The 26,648-nt window shown below is 37.4% G+C and overlaps 1 protein-coding gene across 2 annotated transcripts in view; it reads left to right on the forward strand.

Moving 5' to 3' along the window:
- The first annotated feature begins 3,198 nt into the window (after window positions 1-3,198).
- Window positions 3,199-26,648, forward strand: part of LOC149940435 (arylsulfatase B-like) — a 34,400-nt gene continuing 10,950 nt past the window's right edge. The window contains exon 1 of one of the 2 annotated variants that reach the window (XM_090177619.1): window positions 3,199-3,256. The gene's annotated coding sequence lies outside the window, so the exon portion shown is untranslated. Of the gene's footprint in view, window positions 3,257-3,407; window positions 3,425-26,648 lie in introns of those variants that run through there. The other variant, XM_090177620.1, reaches the window with a different exon arrangement.

Here is a 26,648-nt window from a genome sequence, read left to right on the forward strand (position 1 = left end):
CAGAACAAACATGCCTTATATCCGATTATACAAAAATCATTAATTGTGAACGTTTGTGTGAAAACAATTGCCTCTAGGGATATTTTTAGAGATTCAAGAAATAATATTAATTCATCATAATGTTTTCAAATGCTATTAATGTTCAAATGATATATATTCACTGACGAGGAGTGTACCCGAGGTTAAATCACCGATTTTGATGAAACTAGGGGGTATGCAGACCTTATGTTATCATGAAAATTTACCAATTGAAAAGTTACGCTGGTCCTACGTTTTGCCATGGCAACCCTTAAAGTTTTTGGCCTCTCAAAACGAAAAAATCTCCATTTAAAAAAGCATGGGATTTTCAAAAATTCGGAAAAAATTAAGTTTACTCAAATTCACCTTTTGGGTAAATTTTAGCCATACTTGGGTAAAATTGCGAAAATTTTCACAGTTAGGATAAATTAGGAAAATTTAAATTAAATTGGATAAAGTCAAATAAATTTGTCGGAAATCGACCAAAATTGGGTAAAACTAACAAAATTGGGTAAAACCTAAAAATATGGGAAAAACTAGCAAAAATGTGTTAGAATAATAAAATTGGGTAAAACCTAAAAAATGGGTTCAACTAACAGAAGTGGGTAAAACTAACAAAATTGGGAAAATCAACAAAAATAGGAAAAACTAACAAAATTGGGTAAAACCTAAAAAAAATTAGAAAAAATAACGAAATTGGGTAAAACCTAAAACAAATGGGATCAACTAACAAAAGTGGGTAAAACTAACAAAATTGGGAAAATCAACAAAAATAGGAATAACTAACAAAATTGGGTAAAACCTAAAAACAAATTAGAAAAATTAACGAAATTGGGTAAAACCTAAAAAATTTGGAAAAAGTAACAAAATTGGGTAAAACCTAAAAAAATTGGAAAAACCAACAAAATTGGGTAAAGTCACATAATATTGTTTGAAATCGACATAAATTGGGTAAAACCTAAAAAAAATTGGTAAAAACTGAAAAATTGGGATACCTAAAAAAATTGGAAAAACTAACAAAATTGGGTAAAGTCACATAATATTGTTGGAAATCGACATAAATTGGGTAAAACCTAACAAAAATTGGTAAAAACTAAAAAATTGGGAAAATTTAACAAAAATGGGTAAATAAAAAAAATTGGGAAAACATTAAAATTGGGTAAAACCTAAAATAAATAATTGAGTTAAACCTAAAAAAAGGGAAAACTAACAAAATTGGGTAACTACCAAATTTTTTAAAAGTTTTTAATGATTTTTACTAAAATTACTTAAAATGACCAAATAACATTTGATTAATAATTATTAAATTTCGTTAGTAGAGTTAGTAGGGTACCAAGCTAACAAAATTTGCGCCGCCGCTTCAGCCTTTCGCTTTAAAAGTTTTTGGCGCTGGGCGCAGCTCATAATTAATTTTTTCGGGAACCTTTAGTAAAAAACGCCCTAGAGGTAATACTCCCTTTTACAACGAATAATATTGGATAAATCTTCCAAATTGATGACGTGAGTTAATTAAGTCTCTAATGTTGAATAAATTGGACGGTAAATGCTATGTGTTACATGTATTCAAATTTATTTTAATTCAAAGTTTTTGATTAACAACTCAAATTGCAAAAATAAGTAAACAAAGTAGAAGTTGTAAAATTAACAAACAATAAATCATAGAAGGACAGAACATTTTTTCATTATAAATTCATAATTACAATCAAATAGGTACAGATTTAAATCCTAGTAATTACAAAATAAATTAATTACAAATAGTAGTATATAACTTGAAAAATCCTAAAGGGAATTTATTCAATGGGCAACCGTTTTGCCATGGCAACGAAAACTGTTTTTGATAACAACAAATGGAAATTTTCCCATTGAAAATAACATGGGATTCTGACCGATTCGTAGGACCCCCCTGTGAAAAATTTTAACAAATTTAAAAATTTCGAAAATGCCAAAAATTTAAAAAATTGATAAAAATTAATAAAAAAAACATCAAAATTGATCAACTTTTGATCAATTTGAGGTAAAAATCCCATGTTATTTTCAATGGGAAAATTTAATATTTTGTGTTGTCAAAAACATTTCTCGTTGCCATGGCAAAACGGTTGCCCATTGAATAAATTCCCTTTAGGATTTTTCATGATACATGAAGGTCTACCAATCCCCCGAGTTTGAACAAAATCGGTGGGTTACACTTCGGGATGTCTAATTGTGAATGTATTGTTGACTACATTACGAAATAAATGAAGATATAAAATTAGATTAAAAGTAATATTTGCACCTTTAAGGCTTTAACTGGTAAGAGCTCTAAACAGTTTATTCAGTTTGGAGAACTGTTTTTGTTCTAATCTCTTTTGACATCATATTTAGAACGAAATACATGTTTGTCTTTGGGATATTGTGTGTAATACTGAAGCGGCTAAAAGTACAAGGTCAGCAACCCGAAAGCGGGAAAGCAGCTGCTTCCGAATGTTACCGTACAAATACTGTTACGGTGGAAACGCTATCGCCATCTATCTACAAATATGCCGACTACAAACTTGGCGGTAGAAAGCGCCATCAAACGGATTTGTGATAAAACAAGTGTTAGACATAATTAAACTACACATTTTAATTTCACTTTAAAATGCAATAAGTAAAATTAACTAAACAATTTCTCAAACTTGAAATCTAAGTTCCTATTTTAATTAAATGATTCTATAATGTTGAAAACATCAAGAGAATCGTTTTCGCTAAAGACCAATTTAATCTTTAGTCCTTTTGTACGAAACTCCTATTCTACGGCATGTTACTGCTAAAATCCGAGATAGGTGTTATTAATAATGTATTTATTTAGACTTAGGGGTATTAACTATGTTGGGACGATACGCCGGCATCCGTTAGTTATTTACTAACGGCACCAGAGGAGCGAAGGAAAAACTTCCAATCGCGTTGGAAGTCGAAAGGTTTACAGAACCAATGAGATACCGGGTTTTTTTAATATTTTTAATTTAGTTTAAATAATCTATTAACGAAACAAAACATGAAAACTTTAGGTGTCTGTGGCAAAAGAAAAAAAAACATTGGGGAACTCAGGTTCGAAGAGTGAACATATAAATAGCGGCATTTCGAACAATTATGAAAAGATAGACCGCTCCAAAGCAAACTGTCTGCACACACTCACACTATTTGACGCGCAACGCGAGTTCTACTCTATCCCAAAATTGAAAACGGCCGTGAGTGGATAAGCCTCGCCGTTGAAAGCAAAGTTAGTTTGAATTCTTGGAATATTTATCATGATATCATCTCGGGGGTTATGTTGTCTCCCTAAATATTTTCTTAGTTCATTAATTATAATATAGCCAATATAGTTTCGGGTCTAAAATAAAATAAGACACAAATTCTAAAACAAGTAATCTAGTACCTAGTTTCCAAGGTTCGTAAAATCGTGCTGGCGCTTGTAAGCGCATAGTTTCGTTATTCCCTTTCCATAGACCACCGTCAATCTGCCAGAAAAAAAGGGGGAAAGCAGTAAGAGACGTTTTCATATTTATATTCTGGATATCGCTGGACTCCTGCAGCACCAAAAATAAAATATCAAAAACCAAAGACTGAATTAAACTATAAACATTTTTTTTATAAACGAAAAATGAAACGTTTTTTCTAACTCTTACAAAAACTAAGCGTTTTTAAAAATTAGGATAATTATATATTATTATTTTGGTTTATATTTTATATATTAATGTGTTTTCTTCTCCTAGCAGAACAATTTTCGCTATGATAATTCGCAAATAGAACTGACTTCAATTTTCGAATAGTACTACAACTAATCTTCGAAACAGAATAATTTTTCCGTTTTTACATGAACGCCTTTAATCACAAATAGGAGGGAGGGATCAAATTTGCCCGTTATAGCGCCATAACCGCACATAAAACCGACCTGATATTAAAACCATTAACACTACTATTTGTACCGTTTAGAATGTTACCTTGCTTGTCGAGTTACCTCGCACGGTTTTCAAGAAAAATAATTTTTGGCGTTATTACATAAGCGCGTTTAATAACCATATAACAAATTGAAGGGAGGGTTCAAATTTGGCCCTTTATAGCGCCATAACCGCACATAGAACCAACATGATATTGAAATTACTAACACTACTATTTGTACCCGTTAGAATGTTACGTTGTTTGTCGAGTTACCTCGCACAGTTTTCAAGAAAAATGATATTTAGCGTTTTTACATAAGCGCGTTTAATAACCATATTACAAACTGAAGGGAGGGATCAAATTTGGCCCTTTATAGCGCCATAACCGCACATAGAACCGACCTGATATTAAAACCATTAACACTACTACTTGTACCCTTTAGAATGTTACCTTGTTTGTCGAGTTACCTCGCACGGTTTTGAAGAAAAATAATTTTTGGCGTTATTACATAAGCGCGTTTAATAACCATATTACAAATTGAAGGGAGGGTTCAAATTTGGCCCTTTATAGCGCCATAACCGCACATAGAACCAACATGATATTGAAATTACTAACACTACTATTTGTACCCGTTAGAATGTTACGTTGTTTGTCGAGTTACCTCGCACAGTTTTCAAGAAAAATGATATTTAGCGTTATTACATAAGCGCGTTTAATAACCATATTACATATTAAAGGGAGGGTTAAAATTTGGCCCTTTATAGCGCCATAACCACACATAGAACCGACCTGATATTAAAACCATTAACACTACTATTTGTACCGTTTAGAATGTTACCTTGGTTGTCGAGTTACCTCGCACGGTTTTCAAGAAAAATGATATTTAGCGTTATTACATAAGCGCGTTTAATAACCATATTATAAATTGAAGGGAGGGTTAAAATTTGGCCCTTTATAGCGCCATTACCGCACATAGAACCGACCTGATATTAAAACCATTAACACTACTATTAGTACCGTTTAGAATGTTACCTTGGTTGTCGAGTTACCTCGCACGGTTTTCAAGAAAAATGGAAAAATGATTTTTGACGTTATTACATAAGCGCTTTTAATAAACATATTACAAATTGAATGGATGGATAAAATTTGCCCCTTTATAGCGCCATAACCGCACATAGAACCAACATGATATTGAAATTACTAATACTACTATTTGTACCCTTTAGAATGTTACCTTGTTTGTCGAGTTACCTCGCACGGTTTTCAAGTAAAATGATATTTTGCGTTATTACATAAGCGCGTTTAATAACCATATTACAAATTGAAGGGAGGGTTCAAATTTGGCCCTTTATAGCGCCATAACCGCACATAGAACCGACCAGATATTAAAACCATTAACACTACTATTTGTACTGTTTAGAATGTTACCTTGGTTGTTGAGTTACCTCGCACGGTTTGGCGTTATTACATAAGTGCGTTTAATAACCATATTACAAATTGATAGGAGGGTTCAAATTAGGCCCTCTATGGGTCAATACGAGTTGAAAATGTCTAATGAACCATGGTCCTAAAATGTACCGTTTAGGAGATACAAGCTTTCAAAATTTGACCTAAAAAACACCGAAATTCACGCAAATGTGAAATCCTTATTATGCCTTGATCACAATTGTGGTCTTAAAATGATGGTTTGTTTTTTAGAGATAAAGTGATAAAAGGATCACCGAATATTAAAATACTATTACAATATCGTACGGAAGTATGCCCTTCCTGATTGTGAATTTACGAAGAAGCTTTAAAAACAAGACTTGTAATAGTTTTCGACGTTTAACTGTAACCTAGTCGTGTTTGATAGTAGGAAAACCAGCAGCACATAATTAATGGTATGTTTTTATTTATCAAAACATGGTTACACGCACCGTTCACATTATTTACAAGAGTTTTTCGAAATGCCCACCTTGAACTCTAATGCACAAACGACAACGTCGTAAAAATGATAGACGAACCAGGGGCCTTATTCTATCTCTCTCGTTATCGTTAAAAATGGCTCGTTACTCGTTAAATTTTACGAAAATCGTTAAGTTTATCGAAATCTGATTTTTAGCAATTCTATCTCTTAACGGTAACGAAAATCCGTTAGGCTTATTCGTTAAAGATAACGAGAGCTATTTTGGCTCGTAAATGGTTACGACTGTGCTCCCATTGGACGAAAGTATTTGGTGGTTTTTTAAAGGTTGAAGTTCACTAGGTTTTTTTTTAATTTTACATCATTTTTGTGTGAAAATATAGATTATAATGGCGGTACGTGGTGTCTTTAGGATGGAGTTTTTAAGGCAATTATTTGAAAATGAAAATAACAATGCATGGGACCAGGAATTCATACCACGAACTTGGAATGGTTATCCGGCCGTATTCCCTATGGTAAGATCTCGGGGACCGTTTTCAGTGACGTGTATGAAAAAAAAAAAATCGCCCCCTCGCACGCGTCTCCCCTCTTTAGGAGTTTTTACCCCGCGCAACCTCCCGTTTTTACAACTGTAGTTTTTTGTTGTTCGACTCTCCGGCCATTTCGAAATTTAGGGTTTGAAACCCCACCATTGATAGCGACGGGTCAGCTCGCTCTCCCGACCTCTCCATGTGGAAGGATTAAGTCCGGCATTGTTAGCGCTGTCAAATTGGCAGCAGTTACAATGCCCTTGAGAACCGCGAAGTCCGAATGACGAGATGACCGTCGCTACATGGAGAACGTATGAGAAAACACGTATGCTCTGACGTCAAAATGATGAAAAAAAAAAGGTCCCCTAGATAGAGACGGAAATCGGGCGAGATAACCATTCCAAGTTCGATGTATGAATTCCTGATGGGACTTAAGTGAATATACGCTCAAAAAGCTGTTCAGACTTCCAAGAATTTTGGTTTTAGAACTTTGTCAAACTTTGGAAAATCGCCTTTCTGGCTCTCTGAGTACTGCTGTTCCAGTTGATAGCAAAGTATACGAAAACATGTTTAATATTTTAAAGAATTTATTAATATACAGGGTGTTTCAGAAGTCAGTACAGTAATTTTGAGGTGTTATAGAGGTCGAGTAAAGATGTAGGACTGTCTTTGTCGCGATCCTGTGCGCCGAATAGGAAAAGCGCTAGAGAGCGTTAAAGTTTGGCCTAAAAACGCCTAAATGTAAGCTTCCAACGAACACAAGAACTCAGATAGAAAGCCGGTTTTAAAGGGGCAGTAGGAAATTGTACTACCACAAAAAACTCTAAATTTTCGAGTGCAAAAAACTTTTATTTTTTAAAGCAAATGCTCAAAATGTCGTCCTCCAGCTCCTAAACAAAGTCGGCAGCGATGAAGAAGGGATGAACGTACGGCCTGAAACACTCCAAGTGTGGTACGAATCTTTTCCGATGCTGCGTGTATTCTTGCGACCAAATCCACCTCCGTCTCCACTGGTGTCTCGTAGACAAGTTCCTTCATCCACCCCCACAGGAAAAAGTCAAGTGGGTTTAAATCCGGTGATCTTGCAGGCCATCTGACTGGACCTCCTCTGCCAATCCATCTCCCGGGATATTGCTCGTCGAGGAACGCTCGTACCCGCAAGGAAAAGTGAGCCGGAGCCCCATCATGCTGAAACCACATGTGTCTTACAATTGCTAACGGGACGTCTTCAAGAAGGTCAGGTAAGACGTCACGAAGGAAAACCATGTACGTCGTCCCATCTAGTCTTGGCGGCAACATGTACGAACCAATTAACACATCTCCAACGATTCCAGCCCACAAATTTACGCTAAACTTTTCTTGAAATCCACGGGTAAATGTCGCATGTGGATTGACGTGGGCCCATTCATGCTGGTTGTGCGTGTTGAATATGCCCTCCCTGGAAAATGTGGCTTCGTCACTAAACAGTACAGATCTTGGAAAAACAGGATCTTGGGCGGTTTGCTCGGAAAACCATCGTGCGAACTCCAGGCGCAATGGGAAATCGGTCGCTTTGAGATCTTGCACCTTTTGCCGGTGATAAGGGTGCAGTCCGTCATCGTGAAGAACACGCCAAACGGACGAATGATTGTACCCCAAGGAATGCGCGACAGCTAGCAAGTGTGCTGGTTGAAGGGTTGTTATGAAATGCCTGCAGGACATCTGCTTTCATCCGGGGATTGCGCATATCCCTTGGGCGGCCAAGGTCTTGATTGATTGCCTAAAGAAATATCCTAAATATCTCGTCTTCAAAATAAAGTTAACAGTAATTTCTTACCCGTGTTGCACCTGTCTCGCGCAGTCGCTGATGGACATTCGTGAAAGTTCTTGGATTTGGGATATTTCTGTTCGGGTACCTTTCACGGTAAAGTTGTTGAGCAACATTTGCATTACCATCCGCTCGTCCGTTCGTTAAATGAATGTCCGCAAGTTCTTCAGTGGTATATCGATAACGCTCCATGACGGGTAGTAATCTCAAACTGATGGAGAAAATACAGGACCAACAGGCCTTTAAATACCGTTTTTAGTCGCAGCGAAACAAATGATTAGACCTGCTGCTAGGCGGTTTCCAAACAGGACTGGACATTTCTTCTAGCAACATGTCTACTCATTTGTTTCGCTTCGACTAAAAACGTTATTTCAAGGTCTGTTGGTCTATTTTCTCAATTGTCTCTGCAGGCCTTCCTTAACGAACCTTCGACCAGCACACGTGCTGTCGCGCATTCGTTGGGGTACAATCATTCGTCCGTTTGGCGTGTTCTTCATTGCTGCCGACTTTGTTTAGGAGCTGGAGGACGACATTTTGAGCATTTGCTTTAAAAAATAAGTTTTTTGTGGTAGTACAATTTCCTACTACCCCTTTAAAACCGGCTTTCTATCTGAGTTCTTGTGTTCGTTGGAAGCTTACATTTAGGCGTTTTTAGGCCAAACTTCAGTCATACATCTTTACTCGACCTCTATAACACCTCAAAGTTACTGTACTGACTTCTGAAACACCCTGTATTATTATTACCTAACTAGATATTGATTGCATTACGCTTTTACGCTGTGGGTTGCTATCAGGTTCCTATTATTGGGCAGGAGAACTTAAAAAGAATGGGTTATGAAACAAATGATAAATTTGATAAATTTTAAATAATGTTAAAAAAAGGCACCTTTGTAACACCATATTTCATTGGCTTATCAATCGGAACTACGTCATCACTCGTTACCAAAACGAATTCGGAAATAACGAGAAAAATTTAACGAGAGCTTAACGAAACTCGAGATAGAATACGTTTTTAACGAAAATTCGTTAAGCGCTCGTTAAAAGAAACTCGTTATATTTTACGAGTCTCGATTTTACTAAAAAGATAGAATCACGCCCCAGGGGCGTGATTCTACTCTTATCGTTAGGAGTTAACGAAAGAAAATTTTCGTTGGCTCCATTGAAATTATATTAGCTAACGAAAAATTATTTTCGTTAAGTAGCTAACGATAAGAGTAGAATCACGCCTGGTGTGTTTCGAATTGTCTCACATGCATCGACAATACGCTGGCGCAAGTCGTCAACATCTCGGACCTCTGTTTTATAAACTACGTCTTTCAGATGTCCCCAAAGATAGAAGTCACAAGCGTTCAAATCGGGAGATCGCGCTGGCCATGGAATAGTTCCTCCTCGTCCTATCCACCTTAAATTAAATGTCGCATCGAGGTGGTCTCTCACGGCACGGCTGAAATGTGGTGGTGCTCCATCGTGCAAGAACCACATCCGCGGCCTATAGTCGCTAACGGAACATCTTCCAGAAGCTCTGGTAGGGCTCGTTGCAGAAATTCCAGGTACGACTCTTCATTCAATCTTGGCGGAAGGAAATAGGGTCCCACTAATCTTCTTGCACTCTGTTCACAATCCACTGACAGAAGTTGCGGCGGTGTGTATAGTCGGCTTCGCTCAAGGCTTGAACATCTGTAAGTGGTAAGGGTGATAACGATGACCAAGAAGAATTCTCCAGACCATCACGTGATTTACACCCAGCTGTCGTCCCGCTTGACGGGTACTTGTGCTGGGGTCATCATTGAAAATTGTCAGTACCTGAAACATTCCAGATGGTTTTTTCAATGAAAACACTATGTTATAAACTACATCGCGCAAACAGAGATTTCAAATAATAACCTGTTCTTCTACGTCGAGTGGAAGTCTCGCACTCCTTCTCGAGAGGGTTGAAGTTGACCAGTTTCTCGTAAACGCCAGTCCACACTTTCGAAAGTTCCTCTATTCGGTATTCTTCTGTTAGGGAAAGTTTCTTGGTACAATCGTCGGGCTTCATCTCCTCTTCCTTCGGCTCGTCCGTACATCAAGTGCATGTCGGTGTATTCAGCGTTGGTAAAATGCGCCATCATTATCGAAAGTCCGGTGTCAAAGTAAGTACATTTACAAATTAACACGACGTTTTATACCGAAAATTGCAACATCACTAGAGCATCATTTACGATTAAACGTGTTGATTAAAAAATAATTTGTAGATGTATTCACAAACCCTCTTTCTTGGCGTAGCTTTGACTGTACGAATTTTCCACCCGGGCCCCTTCCATCCCACTGATAACCCTTCCGAGTTATTTCTGGCTTCAGGTACTGCGAATTTTTTGCTCTTGCAATTTTCGGTATAAAACGACGTGTTAATTTAGAAATGTACTTACTTCGACACCGGACTTTAACCCTGTTTAACCCTGATAAATCCACGGTTCTCTATTGTGGTCCTATGAATCGTCTTTTCCAGTACCGGTTGGGTGGTTGGGTCATCAAGGCCAGCGAAATTGTTCGTGACCTTGGCATTTTGTTGGGTGGAAAATGTTGGGCACCACTCACAGTCGGGTGGCTTCTGCCCGCGGCCTACGTGACCTGTATGTTTTAAAACGTTCGTTTTCCCATTTATCTATCAAGTAATTAAAGGTGTTATATCAATCTTATGTCCGCCCGTATCTCGATTATTGTTCACGTATTTGGTCCCCTCACCTGGTAAAGGATATTGAGTGGCTTGAGAGAGTGCAACGTAAGGTCACCAAGATGGTCTCTGGCCTTCGTTCTCTCTCTTACCCTGACCGTTTTGCGCGCCTTGGTCTTTTGTCCCTTTCGAATAGGCGTCTGAGAAATGATTTGGTTGAGGCCTTCAAACTATTTTTTGAGTTGTATGACGTCCCGGCACCTCCTTCCTTACCATTCGCTGGCTGGGTAGGAAAGCTCCTACGATATGTAATGCTTGTACCTCGCGCCGTGTTTTCTTCACACAGCGAGTAGTAAACTCACGTAATGCCCTCCTTTCCCTAATTAAGATTAAATCCTCTAGTTCTGCCTTTAAGAGTCGGCTTGACAAGTTTTACGGGTGGTAATTATCTTTCTTGTACATAGTTGTATAAAACGAAAAAAAATATTACTTATATTTTACTTTTCCTAACTGTAAATTTTGCCATATCCATCGTCATTCCTTTGTCATTGCTGTTATTCCATTCAAATTTTTGTGTAACTTTCATGGTTTTTTATAATATATCCATTCCCTACTAAAGCAGGGCGCAATAAGTGTAAACTTTCATTTCCTGTTTTATAAACTTTATTATTATATATACATACTCCTGTAACACAAAAAGTCGATTTAGGGTCGGCCTTTGGTCGAAAAGTTGCTTTTGGGTCCTAGTCCAAATACCGACCGTAAAAGTCATAAACGTTTTTGAGATAATTCCTCGTAAGTACGTTTTCGGTCGCTATTAAAGTCGGTATGGTGACCTTTCATTTTGGACCACTTGCCGACTCTAAAAGTCTTAAACATTTTTTAGATAATTCCTCGTAAGTACGTTTTGGTACGTATGGTGACAAAACATTTTGGACCACTTGAAGACTCAATAAGTCTTATCATTGGAACTATTTATAGAGCGAACGCCGACCTTAAATAGCTGTCGTGACTTGAAAAAGACATGACACATTTATAGCCCGACCAACGGCCGACTTATATCCGACATTTTATTGGGCAATTAATCGCGCAAAACTGTGAAAGTTTGCGATTTAATAAAACAAATTGAAATATTTTAATAACTTCTTTTCTGTGCTCTATTTTTTTTTGCTTTTTTAAAAATCTCTCAACTCGAGTAGGTTACATTCATATAATTAAATGTGTTAGGTGAGATATTATGAATGAAGATTTATTTGTTACTTTTTCTAAATCCCAAGAAAATACAGAATTCCGCACCGTAGATTCTAGAGCTTTCCGATTGACGGTTATGTAGTGAAGTGATTGCCCACTTCCGTGACCTCCGAAAAATCGGTCTCCACCCACCAGTTATTCATTGTTTTACTCCCGTTCATGGATCTGCACCAACTATATACAGGGTGTTAAGTGAAAACGATACAGACCCAATTACTCAAAATGTGTTTTAGGTAAGAATTTGAAATTTGCAGGTTACATAGAGGGTGCAGGGGGACAAATGACAATGAAAATTTCAATGACCTTGAACCAGCTCTTCAAGGTCATTCAAATTTTATCTCGAGAACCATTAGAATTAGAAAAATGGTTCCAATTGGAAATACGTTTAATTTTAAGTCTAAACAGATTTGACATGATCTAATTTGACCAATGGGAAGCCGAGAAATGTTAGACCAAAAACCATAAGGTCGTGTGTGGTATTCTAATCAAAACACGACATTTAACGGCTTATAAATCGAAAACTACCAGAACTAATGGATCAAAATTGTCGTGACACTCTAAACTGAGTGGGGGAGTTGGAAATTTGTAACTTATGATGACCTTGAAACATTAGTTCAAGGTCATTCAAAATTTATCTCGAGAACCATTAGGATTAGGAGAATGGTTCCAATTAGAAAAATTCCCACCAAGGTTTTTTAAGTCAAATTACCTTTCACCTGAGGTAAATAAATCAATAAGACTCCAAAATAAGCATTAATTAATTGTTTTAAGACTTACCAAGTATTTTTATTAACTTTTTGAGTTTAAATTTTTTAAACACAAAAGAAACGAAACAAGTAATTGAAATAAATAAGCAACTAATAAACGTAAGAATTATTTACAAATAATTTAAATAAATAAATTAATAATGAAAAAACTGAAGATTAAATTTCCCAATTCTGCCTGAGCTTATCTGGTACTACGGTGGGGATTTGCATTAAAATACGCTAAGACATCGAAGTCTAAGTTGCCTACTTAGTTTTGTAGTCCTTTACTTTTAAAAATACTTGGTACGTCTTAAATTAATTAATTAACGTTTATTTTGGAGTTTTATTGGTTTATTTACCTCGGGTAAAAGGTAATTTGAATTAAAAAACCATTTTCCTAATTGGAACCATTCTCCTAATCCTAATGGTTCTCGAAATAAATTTTGAATGACCTTGAACTAATGTTTCAAAGTCATCATAAGTTACAAATTTCGAACAACCCCACTCATTTTAGAGTGTCACGACAATTTTGATCCGTTAGATCTGATAGTTTTCGATTTATAAGCCGTTAAATGTCGTGTTTTGAGTAGAATACCACACAGCACTTTATGGTTTTTGGTCTAACATTTCTCGGCTTCCCATTGGTCATATTAGATCGGGTCAGAGCTGTTATCACTGAAAATTAAACGTAGAACACATTTCCAATTGGAACCATTCTTCTAATTCAAATGGTTCTAGAGATAAAATTTGAATGGCCTTGAAGACCTGGTTCAAGGTCATTGAAATTTTCATTGTCATTTGTCCCCCTGCATCCTCTATGTAACCTGCAAATTTCAAAATCATACCTAAAACACATTTTGAGTAATTGGCTCTGTATCGTTTTTTAGTTAACACCCTGTATATATAGCTATATTTACGACTTTACGTGGTAATTTTTCAGTCAGATAAAATATCAAAAAGGAAGTCGGCCCGACGCCGTTAGGCAGTTGGTCCAGTGCCTTTTGGTAATCGGTCTAGGGTCAAACAGTCAAGGTCGTACAATATTTGTTGGCCGACCGTCGGCCACTCCCGATGCGGCTAGGGCATTTCGAACAGAAAAAGGAAGGTCGGCCAACGGTCGACCGATTATGCTTGGCTTTGTTCCTTTGACTGATATACATGTTGCCAAAAAAAATCAGCCAAATCGGACCATATTTTAAGGTCGCAACCAAATTCGAATTTTACTATTACGTTTCAGTCGTTCACATAACTATAATATCTCCTTTATGCGGTGGTGTTAGTGTGGAAGCGTTTGAGTAATGACGAAAACCACACGTCGTAGTTCCGCCAGTGTTTGGCTCATTGGGAAGCCTGATAGAGATTTATGTGGCTCACGGCTACCATCAAAAGGAGATGCCTTGTCTAAGTTTATGTTCCACCACATGGAGGAGAAGCTACCCATAAGCGAAAGCCTGAAGTTGTCCGTCACAGCCGTTATCAAGTTTTGGAACAAGGTGTGGATCCCAACACAGCGTCTTGACAATGCTGAGCGAAAGCTGAAGAAACTTTTTGAAAGGTATGTGCAACTGAAGAAGGGCAGGACAGTTCAGAACGACAGCTGCCGAATGAAGGAGGACATGTTCAAAGGGGAAAGAGAGGATTTATCCAGCGCTAGCTTTGGCAGCAAGGACAAGATTCTAGCTGAAAAAGAGGCAAGAACGAGGAAACGATCTATGGCAGAAGATATCAGAAAGAATAAATCAGATGTAGAAAATCAACAACTATTTAAAATTGCGTCAACGTCTGCTGTCAATTCCTCAAATTCCCCTTTGTCGACGTCAGAAGATGAAAATTAATACCAGCTGTCAGTACCGATGTCTTCTCCTGCTACACACAATATAAAACAGACCAAGAAGAAGTCCACATCAGCGACCGAAAAGCTACGTTTATCATCGCGGCAACGGCCCAAGCTCTCGGACTCGATTTACACAGTAGTGCTCTGCAGATCCGGCTCCGCTCGGCTCCGATGATAAGTCGGAGCCGTAGCCGGAGCCAAAACTCGGCTCCCTTAAAAAGTCAGCACCGGAGCCGGAAGCAAAATCCTTGAGCAGGAACCGGAGCCGGCTCCGATTGCACTAATTACTTTTTAAGCGCATGTATATATTAAGAAAACACTAATGTTTCTGTGAAATAATACACTATTGTGTTTCAAAAGCTAATCAAAACGTTAAATAAACTTCACAACATCATCATTCATCAATTCTGAAAAAAATATTTTATTTTATTTTATTTTATTTTTACACAAGATAGATAACAAAGTTATCATTAGTATTTACCAAGTTATCAGTTCAGTGTACCACTGCTACTGCTAGGAATCGTAAATTCATTACAAACAAGTTGGCAAGCCAAAATATACTTATCCTCGGAAGAATTGTCCCTAGTGGTATTAATTTCTCGAGATAACCCTTAAAGATAAATCTCCGCAATTTAGAGTTATTTGTTAAAAATGTTATCCCAGTTCTATATAAAATTTTAATTATAATAAAAATAATTGAGACGAAACGACCAATTTTAATTTATTCAGAATATCATACAACGTACTATAACAATGCACAATTGAATTAAAGCCTTTTTACAGTACAAGTTTATCAGTTGCATATAATACGAAGCAAATTTTAATGAAAGAAATATCTACAGAGGGTATTATAACGACCGTTCGCTTTTTGGTTTATAATTTTAACGGAATCGGGCCGATTTTAATTAAGCGATAGTTTATCGAAATTTTGTTAAAAGAATATTCCCTAAGGCCGCGCGATAAATTTACGAGAATAATTTCCCGTCGCCGTTATATCGAAAATTTACTTGATTCGGGATTGCCAGAATTGTAATGTTGTGGACGAGTGATTAGGAAATAAAATGGCAACCAGAATTATGCAAAATTATAAATGTTTATTTTTATTCAGAACAGTCTATGGAACGTTCTAGATTTAACTTTCATCAATAACCCAACAATATATATCCCTTCTACGTAATTGTACAGAACTGGAACTCAAGTGTCTAAGACTAGATTTGTCTTAGTTCATCGTGATTGAAAAATAAACTAAAACACACTTACACTTAAGTAAATATCATAAATTATACTGAGTCATTTTAACTAAATTCAAACTACCTAACTATAAACTGTCTTAATTAAAAGCTGAGAACTGTTCGCTACTAATTTCTTCCAATCTACTTAATTAGCCTCACAGGTTGAGTTGATAATTTCAAGGGTATAATTTGGTTATTCCAATTCAAAAAATAATAACAATCAATTTTATCTTACAGCTGACTTTAATTACTTTAACACTTTCAGTCTTAAACACGCACTGTTCATACACTTAAGTCCATTCACTCACGTTCCAAACGCGAAACACAATTTAACTCTTTTCTTGACCGAAGACCGAACATACTAATTAAAACCGCAAAGTTAACTCATAACTTTTGACCGACACCAGGACCCTGTCCTGTAGTAGTTCGTCTGACAGCCAAGAGCTAAGAAAGACTATATCTTCTATATTGATGGCAACGGCCTTATGTACTTTTATTTTGTGTTTTTTGTTGACCCGTCGAGATTTGACTGAAGTTCGAAAAATTGAAGATATTATATTTTTTACCCGGTTTGATTGATAGTTCTCCGCACGGTGGCGCTATATTATTACTTTGATATAGTTTCCGCGGGAGTTTTGAATAATTATCCTTTTTCTAAGCGTTTTTAAAAGGTAACAATGAACTACTTTTTGTGTTTTAACGAAATTTTGTTAAGAATTAAACAAAAATTTAAAACAAAACAAAAAACCGTACCAAAGAATAAACAAACAAAGTTCAATAAACAATATTTGGGTCATTCCACGTGAAATCGACAAGCGTTGTTGCTCGATAGTGACGGATTTCGCCCAAAATTTTTTCCATGGTTTATTTACGCTAAATATGAAGTCACCTGGAGTTTAGCGGGGTAATTTCAAAAATTTGAAAAGTTATGATTTTTTGAAATTTTAAGCATTTTGGCTAGAGTTTCGTTACTTAATAAACATTTTTTTCAGTAACATGATTTGTATAGCTCTTCAAAATATGAAAATTGGTACTCTTAGCTAATAAGACCTACAGATTCCGAATTTGGCTTCCAATTTACTCTATAGGCTCTAGTTTGCGATATAAGCGCTGTTTGGCGGGGTAGCGCAGAACATCATTTTTAGAAAGGGGTCCATCTCAGAATTTAATAAAAATTTCAAATAAGCACCTCCTTGCACATAGAAAGGTCCCTCTAAAATTTGGTGTTGGCGACCAAATTATTTTTATCAAAAATAATTTTTTGAAATTGGGCATTTTTCGCGTTTTTCGCAAAACTTCGTTGTACGATCTGGATAGAGGGGTGGCGCTTATCATTTAATTAACGAAATATGCCACATCCAAACTCAACGAAAATTTCCAATAAGCACCTTCTTACGTATAGAAACGCCTCTGTCAAATTTGGTGTTGGCGACGAAACTATTTCTATCAAAACGAATTTTTTTGAAATTGGCCATTTTTAGCATCTTTCGCAAAACTTCAGTCCTTGAGCTTAGGCGGGGTGGCACTTAATATTTGAAGATCCCCTCCAAAATTACCAGAAATTTCGACAACTTTTCATTTCTAGGTTACAAAGAACTTAATTTTTAATTTTCTATTCTTCTTTTTTATGAAATACTTTTGAGATGAAATATTTAAAATATTAAAAAAATCAACAGATAATTTTAAATAGACGCTAGCATAAACTCTATTTATGTCTTATTCAACTTGTTAAAAAGGTCCACGCGCATCTTGATATTTTAGCGTCAACGGGCTCGAGCGGTTTCGCGCGTGCTCCTCGAAATAAAAAAATTGCGCGAGCCTGTTACGCTAAAATATAAAAGAGCGCGCGGAACATTTTAACAAGTTGAACAAGACATGAAGAATTTATGCTCACGCCTATTAAAATCCTAATTTACTTTTTTTAAATAGTGTCTTGGCCTTTAATAAACTCATTTGAAAAGTAGTTATGCCTTCCCCTTGGCAATTTTAGACGATCAACAGGGCAAAGTATTACGCTATGAAATCGGACATTGATTTACACGGAGAAAAAATTAAAAGCAGACTTGAAAAAGCCAGAACTGTCCAAGGAACACGAACCCATCATTATTTTATCCCAATTAGCAAATCTGAATTAAAAATATAATAATAATAATAATCAGCTAGGCTTGAAGCGACTTTTGAAGCCATTAATTCAGTTGGCCGGGTTACAATGCGTAGGAGGGTGGTGGCCAGCCCTTCAAGCCAACAGCTCCCTACACTAACTATTACCGTTAACCACCTTCTTGAGCGAAGAATCCTTTTTAATAGTTAATGGATGTGATGAGAACTTGGCATTGGACACACGATCCGAATTTATTCCCGGACAGTATGTTGCCATAGTTTTTGAGCAAATGCTATATTTTGGGGTTGTTGTGGAAACAAATGACAAATAATAAGTTTCATTCACCCTCACGGTATCTTAACTTCTTATAACTGGCCCAATCGAAAAGATGAGCACTGGATTCCAGAGTGTGAAATACTTTGCCCTGTTAATCATCCAAAATCGCCAAGGGGAAGGCATTACTACTTTTCATATGAGTGTCTATTAAAGACACTATTTAAAAAAAGTAAATTAGGATTTTAAATTAAAATTATCTGTTGATTTTTTAATATTTTAAATGTTTCCTAAAAAATAAGAAATTAAATAAAAAATTAAGTTCTTTGTAACCTAGAAATGAAAAGTTGTCGAAATTTCTGGTAATTTTGGAGGGGATCTTCAAATATTAAGTGCCACCCCGCCTAAGCTCACGGACTGAAGTTTTCCGAAAGATGCAAAAAATGGCCAATTTCAAAACAATTGATAGAAATAGTTTCGTCGCCAACACCAAATTTGTCAGAGGCTTTTCTATACGTAAGAAGGTGCTTATTTGAAATTTCCTTTGAATTTGGATGTGGCATATTTCGTTAAATAAATGATAAGTGCCACCCCTCTATCCAGATCGTACAACGAAGTTTTGCGAAAAACGCGAAAAATAGCCAATTTCAAAAAATTAGTTTTGATACAAATAATTTGTTCGCCAACACCAAATTTTAGAGGGACCTTTCTATGTGCAAGGAGGTGCTTATTTCAAATTTTTATTGAATTCTGAGATGGACCCCTTTCTAAAAACGATGTTTTGCGCTACCCCGCCAAACAGCGCTTATATCGCAAACTAGAGCCTATAGAGTAAATTGGAAGCCAAATTCGGAATCTGTAGGTCATTTTAGCTAAGAGCACCAATTTTCATATTTCGAAGAGCTTTACAAATCATGTTACTGAAAAAAATGTGTATTAAGTAACGAAACTCTAGCCAAAATGCATAAAATTTCAAAAAAGCATAACTTTCCAAATTTTTGAAATTAGCTCGCTAAACTCCAGGCGACTTCATATTTAGGGTAAATATACCATGGAAAAACATTTGGGTGAAATCCGTCGCTATCGAGCAACAACGCTTGTCGATTTCACGTGGAATGACCCATATACAGATATTGTATTAATCCGTTTAGTAAAATACCCGCCTTATCATAATGGTTCCTTTACTTAAATATTTTCCCCAAGGAAGTCAATGGCTCGGCGGTAACCATCCGCATTGTTACAATGCGACCCGAGTTCAATTCCTGATCACGATCAAATTTTACATTAAAATACTAAAATATTTAATTAAATATAAGATTAATATAATCTATAAATATTTAATTAAATATAAGATTAATATAATTTATAAATATTTAATTAAATATAAGATTAATATAATTTACAAATATTTAAAGTGATGTAGAATAATTATAGTACCTAAAGTTATAACTTTGTAAAGGACATTCGCCAAAGCTGTTTTTTAGAAAAACACCGTAACTTAGCAAGCGTTGGTTAGAGTAAATCTCTTGCACGAGGCAGACCCGGGTTCGATTCCCGGCTGGCGCCAATGAATCGCAAATTAGTACTAAGACGAATACCGTGTACAATTGGTGGAAACCCTACCATTGGACGTTGAGAGGTTGCATAACACTCAGCACTCGGTCCGTCCCAAAGTCATTAAGAAGAAGTTGGAGAGAAAACGCCCGTACAAACACCAAAGACTCAACATCCACAGCCATCATAACACAAACACAACAAGCTCAACACCCACAACCGTCATAACACGAACTCAACATCCACAACGATCATAACACAAACACAACAAACTCAACACCCACAACCGTCATAACACGAACTCAACATTCACAACCTACGCATAAACATTACAATAACGAAATACCCAATCAAACTGAGTTAAAACCGTCACGACGGTGAGCGTTAACGAATAAGCAACATCCAAACCTAGCCCAACCGCAAACTAATCCGTTAACGCTCACCGTCGCACGGTGGTTTTGCCAACCCTTCGACAGTCCTAGCAACTGCGAACGCAGAGATTTCGAGAAACTGCGTACGCAATGATTAAGCTTTGCATGGAAAATGCGAACGCGTTCGCAGGACAGACACACAGACAGACAGACACGGTGATTGTATAGCCCCTCCTAGAGGACATAGTCCCCTCGGAGAGGTAAAAAAACATAATTTCCTTAATTATTTATATTTAAGACTAGTTAAGACTAGCATTTTAGACAGAACGTAGTCTAGAATCACAGTGAGAAAATCGATCAATAAAATACTTAAATTTTAAGTATTAAGGAACTTCTAAAATTCGTAAAAGAATATTCTTTCTAATTCAGTCCACGGGGACTCATGTGTGGTCTCAAGTGTGACTACTGGAACCAACATGTCCATATGATTTTCAGTAAAATCATCTGCTCCTTTAGGCTCGCTCTGATTTAGCCACTTTAAACCGTTGTCGCTTGCACACAGAAGCTCAGTAACTCGGCGTGTCACAATCCGTGAAGGTCACACTTTGAGCGCTGGTGCAGGTGATGCTCGGTGGACCGCACGCCGGTGCTTTGCAGCTCTTGTGATGGAGGAAAAGTAGATACCGCATGTACTCTTTTTCAGATCACCACGTAATAGAGGTCATAGGGCATGCTAATGAAGGTGTGCAATTGTTGAATTACTAAATTTAACCCAGTTTTATCGCAATTTTACACTGTTTCTTGCGGAAAAAACTAACGTGATATTTGCCGACACCCACCTCTCCTCCGCCTGAGATTGGGTGAGATTCAGCTCCATCCCCTCCCTCCCCTATACGCCTCACGTAATTTATTGACGCTCCCAAAGCTAAGACATAAAAAATTACCCGGAGCCGGTTTAAAACACTTGGAGCCGGAGCCGTGGCTCCAGATCCAGCTCCGGCCTAAACCGGAACTGGAGCCGAAAGGGTTTAAGTCGGAGCCAGAGCCGGAGCCATGCGGAGCATTATTACTCAGTACTTCTTTCTCACGTAGCACTATCCGGCGATTGCGGAGATCTTTCCTTCAAACGCTTCAGGACTCAATGGATATCACTCGATCAAACAAAGTTTGTAGCTGCCTCAAACGATCTATTCACCGGTGTCCTAAGTGATCTCCGTGATGAAATGATTAGTTTTTACTCCACTGCTCTCGAAAATGGAGGGTTTCTGAGAGATGACGCTGTACTGCATTATTAAAGCCTTGTTTATCTCGGAGGGGTTCCCAATAAACAAATCGGCTTTAGAGCACCTGGAGCTCTTCACCATGCCAGATGGATGGCGAAGGCCATTTATTCTCTAAAAATCTACCTCTTTAGGGATCAGATTATACTTACCTCTCGTGAACGGAAAGGCCTGCAAATGATCTGTCAGTTGAAAACCCTGATTGCAAAGCCTCCTCGTGGCGAGAGCCGGGCAACGTATGGCTAATAACCTGCGGCTGATTTGCACAGGTATCACTGTCCCTATCCGGATTGTCCTTAATGGGGTCACTGGTGTCGTTCGCGGCTGCCGGGCCTGATTTCTGGGCTTGCGCGCCAGTTCGCATCGCCCCCTTCGCCGCCAGCCGGAGGGGGGACGGGTGTGTTCGTGGTTGCTGGGCTCGGACTTTGGGTTCGCGCGATGGTTCGCTCCATACCTGTCATTTGATAACCTTATCGGGGATGGTAATTGCAGTGAATGAGAAAGTCTCTCTAGCCCTCAGCTGTGCGAGGATGGGTTCTCGGGCAGGCCCATGGTGTCGCCTTTTGTTGGGCCGTGATGGGGGCGTTTGTTTGCCATATGTGAGCCGGTTTTTATAGCTGTCTCACTGGCCGAACGTTTGTTTCGCAAAGCGCATTTTTGTCCGGACCTGGTTGAGTGTTGTGGGCCGCCGTAGTGCCTAGCGGAACGGCGGGGTACAAATACATAACTTCATGTCAGTTTGTGGCACTCATGCCAAATATTGGCATAAAGCTCCTCTTACTGCAGAGGCTCCGTGGAATGACCGAGACTTCCTCATTACACTAACAGAGTTCCCGGAACAACCAGTGGCCGATGTGGCACTCAAAGCTTTCAAACGACATCTCTGATACTCTGCGGAAGAACTTGTCGGGCTAGCATTGTTCGACAAAGATTTCGACGTCGAAACGAAATCGAGAATGCAGAAAAATTTGCTCCTGCCGTCCAAATCCAAGGGACTAAAACGACTGGACGGGAAGTTATTTGTTCCTGCAAACACCCTAGATACCTATGTTACAGAGAAAACGGCCAACATATTTGATGTTGTCTTGGACAATGGCAAGAACATGTCCGCAGAGAGTTTCTTGCTCAATGAACCCAGTCAGTGGCCAGAAGGTGCAACCTACAGGCTGTTCCAAGAGATCGCAGCACAAATGAAGGTGGTAAACGACTGCGCCGAGAGGGGAGTCGCTCTGATTCAGCAATATAATCAAAGATTAACTTGAAAACCTAGTACGTCCATGGTAATTATTAATAAAGAAAACAGTTTCGAAAAGGTCTCATGGGTAAAAAACTTTTTATTAAAATCAAAAAGCCGTGGCAAGCTTTCAAAGTATGACAAAAGATGAGACCCAGAAGCAGTACCTTCTGCGCCTGGTGGAGCTCCATAGGAAGGCGAACCCTAACCCTTCCAAAGGCGCCTTGTTTCAAAAATGATATCATAATAACAACGTTGTTGACGATGATCATTGTGTTGGTTCCAATTTGTGAAGAAGCTATCGTTAACAATAAACATGATTTTTCGTATATTTGCTTTTTTTTCAAACGCATTCATAAAGTTAAATATAGTTGCTAGGCAAATACCCAAGGCATCACCTTAGGCCTAAGTCATCAAGCAACTTCTAAAGCCATAAATTCAGATATATATGCAAATATAGAAATGTTTTGGTGCACATTGATTTTCTTGTTCGTTTTATGGGAAAATGACCAAGGAAAAATTTTATGTAAATTTATTAATATTTAGGACTGCCTCAACGAGCTAATGTTTGACCATTATAAACACACCCATTTATAAGAAAAAAATAATTATTTCACTCAATTACTTTAACTGAACGAAATATTTAATATTTATTACTTACTTAAGTTTACACAGGGTTTATTATAGTAATAAGTACCGGTATACAAAATAATTGGCAGAAATCCCCACAAAACCAGGTCCTAACTTGTGATTTTCAGCAGTTATGACCTGGTTTTAATTTCAGGTCGGTTCTATGTGCGGTTATGGCGCTATAAAGGGCCAAATTTGAACCCTCCCTTCAATATGTAATATGGTTATTAAACGCGCTTATGTAAAAACGCTAAATATCATTTTTCTTGAAAACTGTGCGAGGTAACTCGACAAACAACGTAACATTCTAACGGGTACAAATAGTAGTGTTAATGGTTTTAATATCAGGTCGGTTCTATGTGCGGTTATGGCGCTATAAAGGGCCAAATTTGAACCCTCCCTTCAATTTGTAATATGGTTATTAAACGCGCTTATGTAATAACGCCAAAAATTATTTTTCTTCAAAACCGTGCGAGGTAACTCGACAAACAAGGTAACATTCTAAAGGGTACAAGTAGTAGTGTTAATGGTTTTAATATCAGGTCGGTTCTATGTGCGGTTATGGCGCTATAAAGGGCCAAATTTGATCCCTCCCTTCAATTTGTAATATGGTTATTAAACACGCTTATGTAAAAACGCTAAATATCATTTTTCTTGAAAACTGTGCGAGGTAACTCGACAAACAAGGTAACATTCTAACGGGTACAAATAGTAGTGTTAATGGTTTTAATATCAGGTCAGTTCTATGTGCGGTTATGGCGCTATAAAGGGCCAAATTTGAACCCTCCCTTCAGTTTGTAATATGGTTATTATACGCGCTTATGTAAAAACGCTAAATATCATTTTTCTTGAAAACTGTGCGAGGTAACTCGACAAACAACGTAACATTCTAACGGGTACAAATAGTAGTGTTAGTAATTTCAATATCATGTTGGTTCTATGTGCGGTTATGGCGCTATAAAGGGCCAAATTTGAACCCTCCCTTCAATTTGTAATATGGTTATTAAACGCGCTTATGTAAAAACGCTAAATATCATTTTTCTTGAAAACTGTGCGAGGTAACTCGACAAACAAGGTAACATTCTAACGGGTACAAATAGTAGTGTTAATGGTTTTAATATCAGGTCGGTTCTATGTGCGGTTATGGCGCTATAAAGGGCCAAATTTGAACCCTCCCTTCAATTTGTAATATGGTTATTAAACGCGCTTATGTAATAACGCCAAAAATTATTTTTCTTCAAAACCGTGCCAGGTAACTCGACAAACAAGGTAACATTCTAAAGGGTACAAGTAGTAGTGTTAATGGTTTTAATATCAGGTCGGTTCTATGTGCGGTTATGGCGCTATAAAGGGCCAAATTTGATCCCTCCCTTCAGTTTGTAATATGGTTATTAAACGCGCTTATCTAAAAACGATAAATATCATTTTTCTTGAAAACTGTGCGAGGTAACTCGACAAACAAGGTAACATTCTAAAGGGTAAAAGTAGTAGTGTTAATGGTTTTAATATCAGGTCGGTTCTATGTGCGGTTATGGCGCTATAAAGGGCCAAATTTGAACCCTCCCTTCAATTTGTAATATGGTTATTAAACGCGCTTATGTAATAACGCCAAAAATTATTTTTCTTCAAAACCGTGCGAGGTAACTCGACAAACAAGGTAACATTCTAAAGGGTACAAGTAGTAGTGTTAATGGTTTTAATATCAGGTCGGTTCTATGTGCGGTTATGGCGCTATAAAGGGCCAAATTTGATCCCTCCCTTCAATTTGTAATATGGTTATTAAACGCGCTTATGTAAAAACGCTAAATATCATTTTTCTTGAAAACTGTGCGAGGTAACTCGACAAACAAGGTAACATTCTAACGGGTACAAATAGTAGTGTTAATGGTTTTAATATCAGGTCAGTTCTATGTGCGGTTATGGCGCTATAAAGGGCCAAATTTGAACCCTCCCTTCAGTTTGTAATATGGTTATTAAACGCGCTTATGTAAAAACGCTAAATATCATTTTTCTTGAAAACTGTGCGAGGTAACTCGACAAACAACGTAACATTCTAACGGGTACAAATAGTAGTGTTAATGGTTTTAATATCAGGTCGGTTCTATGTGCGGTTATGGCGCTATAAAGGGCCAAATTTGAACCCTCCCTTCAATTTGTAATATGGTTATTAAACGCGCTTATGTAAAAACGCTAAATATCATTTTTCTTGAAAACTGTGCGAGGTAACTCGACAAACAAGGTAACATTCTAACGGGTACAAATAGTAGTGTTAATGGTTTTAATATCAGGTCGGTTCTATGTGCGGTTATGGCGCTATAAAGGGCCAAATTTGATCCCTCCCTTCAGTTTGTAATATGGTTATTAAACGCGCTTATGTAAAAACGCTAAATATCATTTTTCTTGAAAACTGTGCGAGGTAACTCGACAAACAACGTAACATTCTAACGGGTACAAATAGTAGTGTTAGTAATTTCAATATCATGTTGGTTCTATGTGCGGTTATGGCGCTATAAAGGGCCAAATTTGAACCCTCCCTTCAATTTGTAATATGGTTATTAAACGCGCTTATGTAAAAACGCTAAATATCATTTTTCTTGAAAACTGTGCGAGGTAACTCGACAAACAAGGTAACATTCTAACGGGTACAAATAGTAGTGTTAATGGTTTTAATATCAGGTCGGTTCTATGTGCGGTTATGGCGCTATAAAGGGCCAAATTTGAACCCTCCCTTCAATTTGTAATATGGTTATTAAACGCGCTTATGTAATAACGCCAAAAATTATTTTTCTTCAAAACCGTGCCAGGTAACTCGACAAACAAGGTAACATTCTAACGGGTACAAATAGTAGTGTTAATGGTTTTAATATCAGGTCGGTTCTATGTGCGGTTATGGCGCTCTAAAGGGCCAAATTTGAACCCTCCCTTCAATTTGTAATATGGTTATTAAACGCGCTTATGTAATAACGCCAAAAATTATTTTTCTTCAAAACCGTGCGAGGTAACTCGACAAACAAGGTAACATTCTAAAGGGTACAAGTAGTAGTGTTAATGGTTTTAATATCAGGTCGGTTCTATGTGCGGTTATGGCGCTATAAAGGGCCAAATTTGAACCCTCCCTTCAGTTTGTAATATGGTTATTATACGCGCTTATGTAAAAACGCTAAATATCATTTTTCTTGAAAACTGTGCGAGGTAACTCGACAAACAACGTAACATTCTAACGGGTACAAATAGTAGTGTTAGTAATTTCAATATCATGTTGGTTCTATGTGCGGTTATGGCGCTATAAAGGGCCAAATTTGAACCCTCCCTTCAATTTGTAATATGGTTATTA

Source organism: Leiobunum rupestre, chromosome 6 (assembly GCF_980474605.1).
Source record: "Leiobunum rupestre chromosome 6, qqLeiRupe1.1.hap1, whole genome shotgun sequence".
NCBI lineage: Eukaryota > Metazoa > Arthropoda > Arachnida > Opiliones > Sclerosomatidae > Leiobunum > Leiobunum rupestre.